General features: G+C 42.0%; 1 long non-coding RNA gene across 1 annotated transcript; it reads right to left on the bottom strand.

Annotated features, from left to right (window-relative positions):
• Positions 1–1,017: 1,017 nt before the first annotated feature.
• On the bottom strand, positions 1,018–8,267 carry LOC118452198. Its single transcript, XR_004841881.1, has 5 exons — positions 4,320–8,267; positions 2,342–2,542; positions 1,740–1,836; positions 1,589–1,649; positions 1,018–1,380 (listed from the first exon to the last, which is right to left on the bottom strand). It is a non-coding gene; the product is annotated as an uncharacterized LOC118452198 (long non-coding RNA).
• Between the last annotated feature and the right edge of the window lie 4,349 nt (positions 8,268–12,616).

Below are 12,616 nucleotides of genomic sequence, written 5' to 3'. Positions count from 1 at the left end.
GACTGACTCGAATGTCTACTGTAAAGTGACCTAAGTCAAACTGTGTTGGTGCCAGTATATCTGTCCATCCTTTTTGGTGTGTCCATTTATCTGCAGAGATGGACAGCCAGACACCTCAAGTAGTGACAGGCTGTATGTGAAAAACAAACTGTGGGTGAGAATTGTGCTTGAAAAAAATACTTAGTACTGCAGACAGCTTTCAATCCTTGCCACAGGTTGGCTCCATACAACTCAGTCTTCCCTATCTACAGGAAGATAAGCTCTTCAGGGGAACGTTTTTGCACCTTGATCTGCACCCTGACACAGCAGGGCCTTTAAAAGAAGCTTTGTGGCTGCCAAACTCATAACCACTTCCAGAAGTTTAATTCCTCCTCCAGATTTTGATGAGAAAGCATGGAGCAGGATGCATGGAAATGTGTTGAGCTTCCCACCCTTACCAGTGCAAAGGTGCCTTCAGATGTCTTAAAAATACTACCAAGGCTGCTGGTCACAGGGGCAGAAGCCATCTGTTCCTGTAAATCCCCAGACTAGGCCATGTTCTACCTAGCAAAGCCTAGGGCCCATCTTCAGTCAGTTGACCGACTTGAAGTCAAGGGGTCAGAAAAAAAGTAGCTTGGTGACAAAGTCAGTCATTATCAAGATAGAAGCATCAGCATGGAAAAGGGGAGACCTGATAAATGGAAGAAAGCACCTGGCCTTTTGCATTAGCTAGTCAAATACTTCAAGAAATAACATGAATTACAGGTTCTCCAGAGCTGTCAGAAGACCGTCCTTTTAATGTCAGCACCAGCAAAATTGTGGTGATTGAAGATTCACCACTACGAGATGGAATATAGAGGAAAGAGGAACAAGGTATAATTGCAAAGCAGCTGGAGTCCTTTAATGGTGCAGGCCACACTGGAAGCTTTTCAACTGGAAAGACAAAAGCAGCAAAACATTTCCTTTGATTTTTGCTGGAATGGTTGAAGAATGAGTACTTTCATTAATTAGGCTTAACTTACTTTTCTCAAGCCCTCTTTCAGGTAGTGGACTTCTGTTGAGTTTATATGCCCAGTTTGGGATGGGAATCCTTTACTGCAGTGCCACAGTATGGATCTTCATATACTAGTAAGGGAAGCCATAAAAAAGACTCTCCCAAAGCAAAAAAAGAAAGTGCTACATGACTTCCATATTATGTCCTCCTCTGAGTACGTTTGAATTCATATGGAGAGGGTCTTTATTTAAAACCTAGCTGGCCTCTTACACTCCAGTTCTGCCACCACTCTCTAGACACAGAGGTCATGGTGGAGGCTAGCGAGGTGTGCCCAGATGCATAAATCAGCCTAGATCATCACCAGAATTCTGCCTGCCACTGGTGAAGTGCAGGTACCTGTGATAACACTGTAAAGACAAAGAAGACCAGCTTTTATCAGTGGCTAAAGGTATGTGGCAAACATTACCTACGACTCTAAACCAACAGAAAGGCCTTCACAGACCACCACGTTCAGTGCCATGTTCAGGCTGCCCAATGTAAAAGCCTAACTTACTTAGAAACCCCTGCTACAATGACATCTAAGGTCAATAAGCAAGAAGTGATTCAGACTCCTACCTTTGCTGAGCAGCAGCCACAAGGCATCGAGCAGGCAGGGCTGACTTCTCCACGTGCCTAACTTGGGTACAAAGATGACTTTTTTTTCCACTGACTGCACAGGAAGCCAAGGTCTAGCAGCTTGGCATAAGAGGTGGTTGGAATTGCTCACCAGTCTCTCGACCTGATGTGCTGTCATTGCTCCCATGTTTCATAGCAGGCAACAGGAATACAGCTCTCAGTTTCTAGCTCTCAACATGATTCTTGCGCTGTGGAATAAATAGAGACATTCTTGTGTGGTCCTTTTCAACTGTACGTCAGGGGATGTCTCTGCAGAGAGCCCTCTTTCAGAGGCAGGATCTTGACTGCTTTACTAGGGAGAGACCAGTAAGCAAAGAAAAGCAAAGTTGTATTTTAAGGTAAAGCACAGTTTATGGACCAGTTTTCCCAAGAGTTAATTTGAAGATCATTGCTGTTTTAATCTCCTCCAATGTATGTGGGTGTGCCAGTGATCTGGAGAATGGTTTCATGCAAGCGCCCAAACATTCAGATACTTTCAGTTGCCAAAAAACCAGAATTAACTGCCAGTCAAATCAACTCTAGTGGAAGACCACTATCTTGGGAAGAAAATCTCACCAAAATAAATACTTTAAAAGATATTCTCTAGCATGCCGGACTTAAAATACCCCTGGGGCAACACTTCTTATGGTGTATCGTTATTTCTCTTCTCAGATAAAAGGTTAATAGCCAAGTAGATGTGAGGTAACTACTTACAAATCTCTGGAGAGACTCCATTCTGATTCACGCCTTTGTGTCCTCTGTCCAGAGTATCCAAATTTCTTTCCTCGCTTGAAATTTGAGGTAGTTTCCTACATCTCAGTACTTGGATTCACAGACAGCTAAACCTTTTTGTATATCAAGGAATTTGGATTCCAAGATTTCAGTTCAAGACTGTCTCAAATGAAGCTCTGATAACTGCGTAGGGAAGAAACAAGAGAGTGGTATATCACCTCATTATATATATCCAGATCAAAACAATGAGGCTTCTCAAGCACTCTGCACTGTGTATAAAATAAAAGTGGTTAAAGAATTTGTTTGGAAGTGTCTTAACCATTTTCCAGGCAGGTGGTGAATAAATCCACTTTACCACTTCGTGGCTTTACAAAGAAGCCCATCCATTAACATGGGAACCCTCTTGTTTGCATTTCTTAACAGCTGACATTTGTACCTTTCCAAGGAAAGTGAAGGGCATCTCATTGCCTCATTGTTTAAATCAGTGTGGAAATAATGGGGATGATAGGAAATTGGAGCTAATTTCCTTTGTCTCCTATTCTGCAGATAATGGTGGTATGTGTGGGATGCTAAAGGCCAGGCAGAGGAGGTGACCTGAAGATGACTTCATTCTTATGAGGTTTATCAAAGGCTCCTGTCAGTCAAATGCATGCTGAGAGATTGGGGACTGGCCATCTGGTCCAAAGTTAATCAAAGAGGAAAAAGGAAAGTGAGGAGGTGAAAAATCTCCCTGTCAGCTTTGTGCAAGGTGGAGGGAGATGCAGACAGAAGACGGAACTCCTGTGCTCCAGCAGCCCGGCCCCCAGGCTGGGTGGCTGTGCTGCAGGCAGACAAGTAAACACTGCGGAGTGGGGTGGAGGAGCCTGGGGAAAAGGGAAAGATAGCCTTGGCGTGAATTTTTGCTGTGATGATCCCACACCAGTTTTAAGTGGCAAGCCTGAAGGTCACTGCTGCTGCTAGCCATGCAGAGCAGAGGCAGAATTGTTTCACTTGTCCTCAGAAAAAAAGGGGGAGTGACTCACAGTAGGGAACCGGTGTAATATAAACCACAGGGTTTTCTGTCAGAGTGCCAGACTTCTTTCCTTGGAGTTTTGTTTCTCGCAAGCAGGAACAAGAGGTACAGCCGTGCCACCTTCATGTCCCGCAGGCACAGCCTTACCCAGCTCCTCACCTTCTACCCCCTCCTCCCACTGTGCTCAAACCCCAGGTGTCCTGCAAGCACTAGCTGCTCCTGGGAGATTTGCCTAATGGGCCCGTGGTGGCTTTCCTGCCAGTGCTGACCCACGTACCCTTTTACACTGTGTGTAAGGTAAGAGGGGTACAGCGAGGGGATTTAACAACAAAGGGCTTGGTGTGGTTTACGCTGAAAGGGTATCACACGGTGCTTGGAAGCAAGACTGAAGACACCAATCAGGCAACTGAAATACTGTTTAAATGTGTGTGTTACGTAAAAAATACATTATTTCACCATAGATGCATTCTGAAGTAAAACACCCGAGTGTGACAGCCTGTTAGTCTGATTTCCATAACCAGCCCTGTTCAGCTGCTCAAATCAGCTAAATAGAGACATATTTTTAAAACTACAAACGTCCAGATTGTGAATCCCTCCCTCACACTGGCAAGTAGTCATGCTAATGAGTAGTCTCCTTGACTCCAGGGGAAAAATTCTTGCCAGCAAAGGTTTCACAATCCCAGCCCTAAGCATTTCTAAAATGATTAATCAATGTGAACTAACTTGAAACAAAAAGAAAAAAAAAAAAAAGAAGAGGAAATAGGGGAAGGTTCTTTTGAAGGGCTGCAAATTAAGCCTGAGCACTAGGAGATGTTTTTGTGGACTTAGGCAGAGCAAGGGATGAACGCGTTGCCTCTAGTACACACCCACCCACCCACCACCCCCCAGGACAGAAACATGCTAAAACCCGAGAGAACGAGAACAAAAGACTTTGGCTGCTTCATATACCTGGGGGCAGGACATGCTTCTCCATTAAGTTTCCGTTCTGCTTCCTCCTCAGGTCGAGGTCCAGTCAGGCCCCCATAGAGGGGAACATATGGAAAACAGTGGCAGCAAGTTCTGCTCTACCTGCAGCTTTGCTGGGCTGAGTCTCCTCCGATGCCCTGTTTGGGAGCATCGCTTTGCATGACCAAATGCTGTAAAATAGAGCTGAGAGTAGCGCGAGTGGCAGTATGCAGGGCTTTAAAAACAAACCCAAACCTTTACAAAGCACCTAACCCCCCAAAGAACCTTCCTGAACAGAGGATTTCAGCCAAGAACATACAGCTCTGTCTATATACACAGTATATACACAGCTACGCGCTGCTTGCTGCCCTCATATTTTTAGTGAGTTTTTAAAATAGCAAGCAACCTGCTGCACACCAGGCAGCTTGAAACAGGCACAGCCAAAAGTGAACAAGGATGGAGATTGGGAGGCCTTGGATTTTCTTGCTGCTGATGGCTGACGTTACCCTTATGCATGGGAATAAAAGTCAGTGAAGAATCTTACGGGCACCAAACACTCACTTTAATTTCACTTACCTTGACTTGTATGTGCCGTCTACTGAACTTCCTTACCTGAGCTGTGATGGCTTCAGAAGGAAGGGAGCTAGTAGCAGTAAGGTTTTTTTGGTTCTGTTTTTTATCTGCACAGCTCTAGATCTGAGAGAAATATGACTAAGAAAATGATCTTTCCCAACCCCTGGAAAGAAAATGCAGCCATGTGGATCCCAACACAAAAACAAGCGTTGGCATGTCTGAAATACTGTGCCTGCTACAACTAAAACTCACAAGCAACTACAAAACAACTGTTTCTGTCTTTGTGGCACAAAACCTGCAGACATTTAGAAATGGGCAGATGGAAAAGCAAGCAAGGAAATTTCACTAGAAACCTGCTATCCCCTGGATGAATTAGAGGGTTTTAACAGGCAGCAAGGCATTATCATATATTTATGATTCCCCTTGCCCAGTTCCCGCTGGATCTCGCAGAAGGAAAAAGCTTCAGACTTACCTGTGTCTGCAAGGATTCCTAGTCTAACACATTGGCTGGATACGCAGGCATGAACACGCTGTCATCAGCGTGCCCTCCTCCTTCTTGTGGGCTTGAAATAATTTGACATGCCAAGTTAGACAATGCCTTAAATCAAACAGTAGCTCCATCTTCTTCTGGGGCTGAGACTATTTCCAAAAACAGGTAGGGGATTTAGCTGCATAACCTTAAACTGATGGAAGATGAGCAACTACATGCCCTTGAAGACATTGAGAACATCCAGCTGTGGTCTTTTCCTCACACCCTCCACAACTCCCTTATTTCCAGATAGAAATCATGTAATTGCAAATATCACAATATTAAGTCCTTCCTGAAGAACCTTTTCAACTTCCTTCTCTGTTATACTGCATGGTCAACAACAAGCATTCTGAACATATGCTTTAATGATTGCCACAGCAATAATTCACAGAGAACCAGTTTTCTTTCAAAACACTTCAGAATAGCAAGGAGTTGGGGGAGGGAATTTATCGGGATGCTGGAAAGCACTAATACAATTTATTAGACAAACCCTGTGTGGATGCAATGGCAGGTCTGCTATCAAAGGCAAAAACCTTCAGGCATTTTACATCCCATAATCCCAATGAAAGCCTGTTTTTGCAGATACCCTGCAGTTCATGAATCACTGGCTGTAGCATACAAAATCCCCTATTTAAGTAATTACAGTACAATACACAAATCTGCACAGTGGCTGATGTTATATAAAATATTCCAAGGCAGTCTCAAAACTACAACATAAAAAAAAAAAAAAAAATCCCAACTGGAAACAAGTGTCTTGCAGTAAGCATATTTTGTGAATTAGGGGATGCTCTGATCTAATCATATTAGGTCTGTCCTGGGGACTGGAAGAGGCCTGGCAATACAGGCACCCAAGCGAGCCATGGACAGAGGATGGCTCCTGTCTCCAGACATTGTTTTCCATTTGGTTTCACTTGGGCTTCAGTATTCCCTCACACTGCCCATTTTTTACATAGTTGGATGGTTTTGTTATTGCCACCTTAGTTTTCAAACATCAAAGAACACAGAAAGGTCTCAAATCTCAGCTCTGGCCTTGGCCATGCATTGCCCCAATAATGGGGCTGGTTTCCATTTCTTCAGCAAAATGAACCAAAAGGCTGGTGTTTTAGGAAGATACCTAAATTCCACCAGGCAATATGAAATGTCATCTCTGTACTCAGTTCTGATTTATCTCCTCACCTGGGCAGTTCACCTTCTACATTCAGCAATAGGGAAGAGAGGCTTTCTTTCATGAAGACCCCTTGTTTGCCTAACTTTGGTTTCATCTACAGGCTGCATGTTTCACCAAAGCTTGTACCCTTCTGCTGGTCCATAAATCAGAGAGTGACAAGCGGGTGGCATTTTGCCAAGTCACTTCCAGATCAGACCAGCAACTCTCAATCATACCTACATAACAAGAGCACCAACGAAAAAGGATAAAGAGCAGAATTGCATTATGATTTACAGAGCATGATGAATGTATTCAATTTGGATTAATTAGAAAATATGTTCTACTCCTCTACTTACAATCTAAGATCTGGCAAAGGTCACAACAAAAAAAGAATCTGAACTGGAAAACGAACATTACTTTTATTGTAAGGGTTTGCCGACTTCCTCTTTCAGAGGAAGTACACAGTCCTCCTTCACTGGAAGTCATGGCTTTAGAAATGTTGGCCTGAATCAGACTTCGCATTTTCAGAAATCTCATGTACCTGCCACAAGGTCCAGCGCTTCAACACAAACTTGGTCTTCTTGTTCTTGGTGCAAGGAATCTGCAGAACAACTGGAACGTGGTTTGCAAAAAGAAAAATGATAATGGTCCGCAAAACTAAGGTCAATTGGCATTTTGTAAGTGGTTTATGAACTGGAAATCTCTCTCCGAAGTATTTCACTACAGTCCAATAAAATATTGCATGCTGGCAGAATTTTATCCTGTTAAAGTTGGCAAAGGTTTCTTCACCAAAGAGTAAGTTTTGTTCAGGTTTAATTTACTTTCATACTCCCCCAAAAAATCAATGTAATTACTCAGGTGCAGGTTGACAGGTTCCTGAGATGATAGTCTAAATTAAGCAACCCACAGCAACCAAGGCACAAACACCAACTACACAGTGAAAACATGGAGGAAGAGCAATTATCATCTCACGCAAAGGCTGTCTGTGTTAGGTTTGTGTGGAGTTCCTGGGGCAGGCTGTTAAATTAGACATAAGTTTTTGTTTGAAGGAAGGCAGAGCCATGATGCAGAAGGCTTTCTTAGGTTAGGTCTGCCTTTTGCCGCAAGCATCAATCACAAAGAGTGCAAGCAGTTTGAGTTAAAGACACAGTGAAGAGTTTGGCAGAAATTTGGACTGCTCTGTATGTGGGATGTTATGATTCCTCCAGCTGCAATTCCCGAGGATGCATTTCACCTAGCCAACACCTGACAGGAAATATTTAGGAGGTTGTAAGTCTTCTTTAGAAGAAAATTACAGCAGAAAGACGTCCAATATAACAACTAAAACATGAGAAAAAGGTTTCTCACAGTTTGTGTTCTAGGTGCCCAGCTGAATCCTGGCACCATAAAAAGTTTTTTGCTGTGCACTTCTAGGAGGCCAAGTTTGTCAAAGTCTAGCTAGCTTTCACATATATATTTGACTTGCTATGTTGCCTAGCATCATAGTCAAAGACGACTAGATTCAATCTCACTGCAAAGAACAAACACAGTGTACAGCGAGATGGAAAACTGGTTTGCATAGCCCTATGCACCTCAGCTGGCAGACATTTAGTAATACAAAGAAGGTGTCCCCATCCTTCTCATTTATTGGATTTATTTGCCAGAGGCAGGGAGGCAGAACTTTGGGACCATTTTTTGACATAGTTGATGCGTTGATGCTGATTTTATTTTTCTCTAAAGAGTTTTATTAACTCAACAGAATACAAAGATTTTTGATTTGGGGATTTTGATTTGCTACAGCATGACCACTGATTTGTCTGCTAGAACAGAGATAGAGTTGTACCACAGTATCTAATCATCCCTTTTCATATACAGATAGGTTGTTTTATGACTTTAATTAAATTAATTTTTTTTAAAAAAATTTTAATTTTAATTAAATTAAATTAAAAATTAAATAAATAACTAAAAGAATAGAGAAAAAGATCCAGACTTATGAAAAAGGGTAGTTGTGGCTGTCATACAGATGTTTTGCTAAAAAACCCTGACTCACAAAGTAAATCAAAGAGGTGGAAAAGAAAAGGTGCAGCCTATTCACTCCTACCATTTTACCTAAGTTTAACAGACCCATTGCTGTAAAAATTGCAGCAGTAATACAACAGACAAGAGAGCCAGTATCTTCTCGTCATCATTTTAGTAGGGCCAGCAGTGACAAGACAAGGGGTAATGGTTTTAAACTAAACCAGGGTAGGTTTAGACTAGATATAAGGAAGAAATTCTTTACAATGAGGGTGGTGAAACACTGGAACAGGTTGCCCAGAGAGGTAGTGGAGGCCCCATCCCTGGAAACATTCAAGGCCAGGTTGGATGGGGCTCTGAGCAGCCTGATCTAGTTAGCGGTGTCCCTGCTCACTGCAGGAAGGTTGGACTAGATGACCTCTAGGGGTCCCTTCCAACCCAAAACATTCTATGATTCTATGATCTTCTCAATTCCTAAACACAAAAACCAAGGAACAGAAGCAAAAGTTGAAGAAGCAGGCAATTTTTTTCATGAGGCATGTCCAGTGCCTAGTATCTGCCTTTTTCTTGTGTTCATGGTCAAACTGTCAATGGGAATGAGCACTGAAATGAGTGTGCATCCTGGTAAGGCACATGAGCTCATGATTCATGAATGAGATTAGACCAGATCTTCCAGAAAAAACAGGTGTTAACCTGTGCCCCTTTCCTTGTACTTCCCCTTAGCAGCCATCCTTCCAAAATCCAGGGAATGAAACGATCATCAGAGGAAAATAGCATCAAAAAGAAAGATAAAAACCCCACAGCTCTGCTAATCACTTGGAATAGTCTGTATAGCCACCAACTGAAGCACGGATCTTTGGTCTATTGTGGTGTATTAGGTGTCTTCAAGAAAACTAGATGGGAAGGTAAATATACAAAGTAGGATTTAGTAAGGCGCTGGGTGAAGAGGGACAAAACCCCTTCTTAGGTTGTCAGTAAAAAGGAGGGTGACACTCTTACAGAGTTAGAGGAGGTCAATAAATCACCATCCTTATCTTGCAAACAGAGCCTGTGACTTCAAAAATTAGCTCATTTATTCTGCACAATTAAATTTATTGAAGTGTGACAGAAAAAGTTTAGCAGCTGCTGATGCAGAAAGGCAGCAACAACGGAGGCAGGCAACTGACTGAATGACAAAATTAGTTGATTTTCATTTTATTTATCAATATAATTATTGAATTGTATTTATTCCATTTCACAGATTTTTTTTACCATTATTAGAGCCTAGGCCTCAAGGGAAAGAATTAGTTCAAATTTACAGTCTAACTTAATGTGATTATAGAGCAGCTAGTAAAAGAAAAGTTCTATAAAGTGCTACACAATCTTGTATTCGATGTCACCCCACCATCAGGCTCTGAAATCCAGAATCCTTTCACGTAAAGGCAGTAAATTGAATATAAATTGTGAATGCACTACATTCCCTAGATGGCAACCAAAGCCGTGTTTGCAGGATCCCACTGTGATGCTGCCTCAAGGGAGCCAAGACTCTTTCTGAGTTTTAAACTCAGGGATACGTTTGTTTCTTAAAAAAAACCAACCCAAACCCACCCCCCCAAAAAACCCCTGCACCCTCTTTGTCCCCACCCCTACTTCAAGCTTCAGGAAACTTATTTGGAAATGTTGTGAAAAGAGTGCGGGAATATTGGAGAAAGACTGCAGTGACAGAGGAGCAGCAGATGAGTATGGTTCTTACACAAAATTACAACATTGGTCTTGGTACACACTGAAAAAATATAACTCCAAAGCTTCTGACAAGCTTTTTAAAAACAAAATAAAAGCTATTGACAAATTAGAAAGGTATCTGTTAGCAAAAGTTACTTTTCTTCTTGTCCAGTCCAGTTTAGAAGCATCTAGACTACTCTAAGTTGCTCTGGCTCACTTCTTGGCATGCCTGTTTGTCATTCACGATTTCTGCTTTGCTTTTGAACTTGTAAGAGACAGAATGAGAAATGCTGGACCTGACTCATGCACATATTGCACCCTTGCCTTCTACATACATGAGGAAGCAAGCGTATGTTCAGCAGTAAGCTATATAATAATTCACGTCCTTTCTCACAGGTTCAGGAAATTAGACCACATGCTATTGCGAGTGTCTAAATTTTCCAGTGTTTTGAAAGACTATTTCCATTGCAACTAGCTTATTCAGTTCTACCCTCCACTTCCATTCCATAAAAATTAATTTATTTGCTCTGACAAAAAGACATACAGGCCATTTTTCTAGATGTTGGTCAAAGTGTTGTGGAGCATTGCCTAAAACATTAAAAAATTGAGCGGGTCCAACATAATTCTGTAGCCATAATTAATAAGAATGAATATTATTTACCTACAATTAATAGCTAATTTTGGGTGATAAGATACTTCCAGAATTCCCACCAACTTAAGTTTAACATATTCTGGTTACTGGGATCTTGATGTCTGTGTAGGCTCAGACTATATTTTGGGAATTTAGTATAGTGACTTCTGCAGGAACGGGCAAGAAGGGAGGTTTATGTCTGTAAGACATAAATTACTAGAGCTAATAAACTGGATCTCACTGGGACTATTCAAGTTAAATTGGACACGCACTATCTATGGAAAAAAAATCAAAAGGAAGAAAATTATATAGCACATATTTTCTTTTGTGTGGTCTTTTTGCGTAAAACCTGGAAACTTGCCTCTTCATTTATGGAGAATTATATACTCCACTGGGACCTGGAGTTGATGGAAACTAATGTATAGCAGCACCATGCAGTGATCTGCCCACCTTCAGAGCCGCAGAAGCAAAGGTGGCCCTGTCTCCAAAGAGCCTTCACTTCAGCATCAGAAGGGACAGGTAGGAATGAAAAGGGATCAAAGAGCAAAAGATAATTTTAATGGGTTAATTGACTGAAGATATTTCCACTTCAGCCAAGACAAGCAGAATCTTCATTGCTTTTTCCTGTATTTGGTATCAGCAGAGGGGAATAGCACACCTTCAAGGACTAACTTACAATCTCTGCAGGATTCAGCCAGGCTCTCATCAGCAGGGAGAAGCTGCACATGAGTGCAGTAAATGGGCTTCTAGACCTGAGTGAGCATTCAGCAGTTCAGTAATGATTCCACTCTTCTGTGGTACTTCTCACTCAAAGAACCCCAAATCATCTTGCAAAGAAAGACCATCCTTGTGTTATGAGATCCCAATCTGGCAGGTAAACCTCGCTTATCCAGAGCCCCTCAAAAGAGATAAGAAAGGCTTTTGAACATGAATCAACTGGATTTTACTAAAATATAAATTAGAATCCTTAACTTCTTAAAGCAGTGTAAACTGGACTGACTAGGTCAAACACAATCACTGTAAAATGGATAACATAAATAATTTTTTCCTTGCCCACTGCATCCTTACAAAGATGCCTTCTAGCCTGGTTTCATTCAATTCAGTCAATACTTGGACCACAGCAAGCCATGCACAGTCCCTTCTCGTCCCTGTGAAGCTGCTTCTTTCCATCCAAAAGATACCTGATTGTGAGTCTGCTTTGTGTCTATCTCTGCTATCTCCCAATCTGCCCACTGGGCTGGAGGCCTCACTTACTGAGTGGTTGTTCCTCCCTGTCTGCTGTACCCTATCCCTTCTGTGAAATCACCTCCTCTGTGATGCTACTGCATGGATATAAAGGGTAGGAAGACCCATCTCCCTCTCACGAGGGCTGCAGTTGAGCCAACTATGTCTTTTTAAGAAGAAATCTATCCTATAAGCTGAGAACAAATAAAGCAGATGCTGTCCATCAGACCTTGGCATTATCCACATTTTCCAATTGGGAAACAGGAGCTGAGAAAAGGAGAGCATCCAAGATAATGAAGATTACCAGGAGACTTCTGCCTCCCCAGGTGCCTTGCCTGACTCTCCAACCCCACTTTGCTGTCTTACACAGCATGCCATAAAAACTTAGATGAGTCCATTTTGAAGTCTTTTATGTGCTGGAAACAGAGCTTACACACTCATCACTCAAAAGGATATTGTTCATGTGCATATATAGAGCATTGGGCTTGATCCATCTGATA

The sequence above is a fragment of the Egretta garzetta genome, unplaced genomic scaffold (genome assembly GCF_000687185.1).
Source record: "Egretta garzetta isolate BGI_Z169 unplaced genomic scaffold, ASM68718v1 scaffold14, whole genome shotgun sequence".
Taxonomy (NCBI): Eukaryota; Metazoa; Chordata; class Aves; order Pelecaniformes; family Ardeidae; genus Egretta; species Egretta garzetta.
Note: the sequence above shows the minus strand (reverse complement) of the source record. Positions and strands in the feature narration are given on the sequence as shown.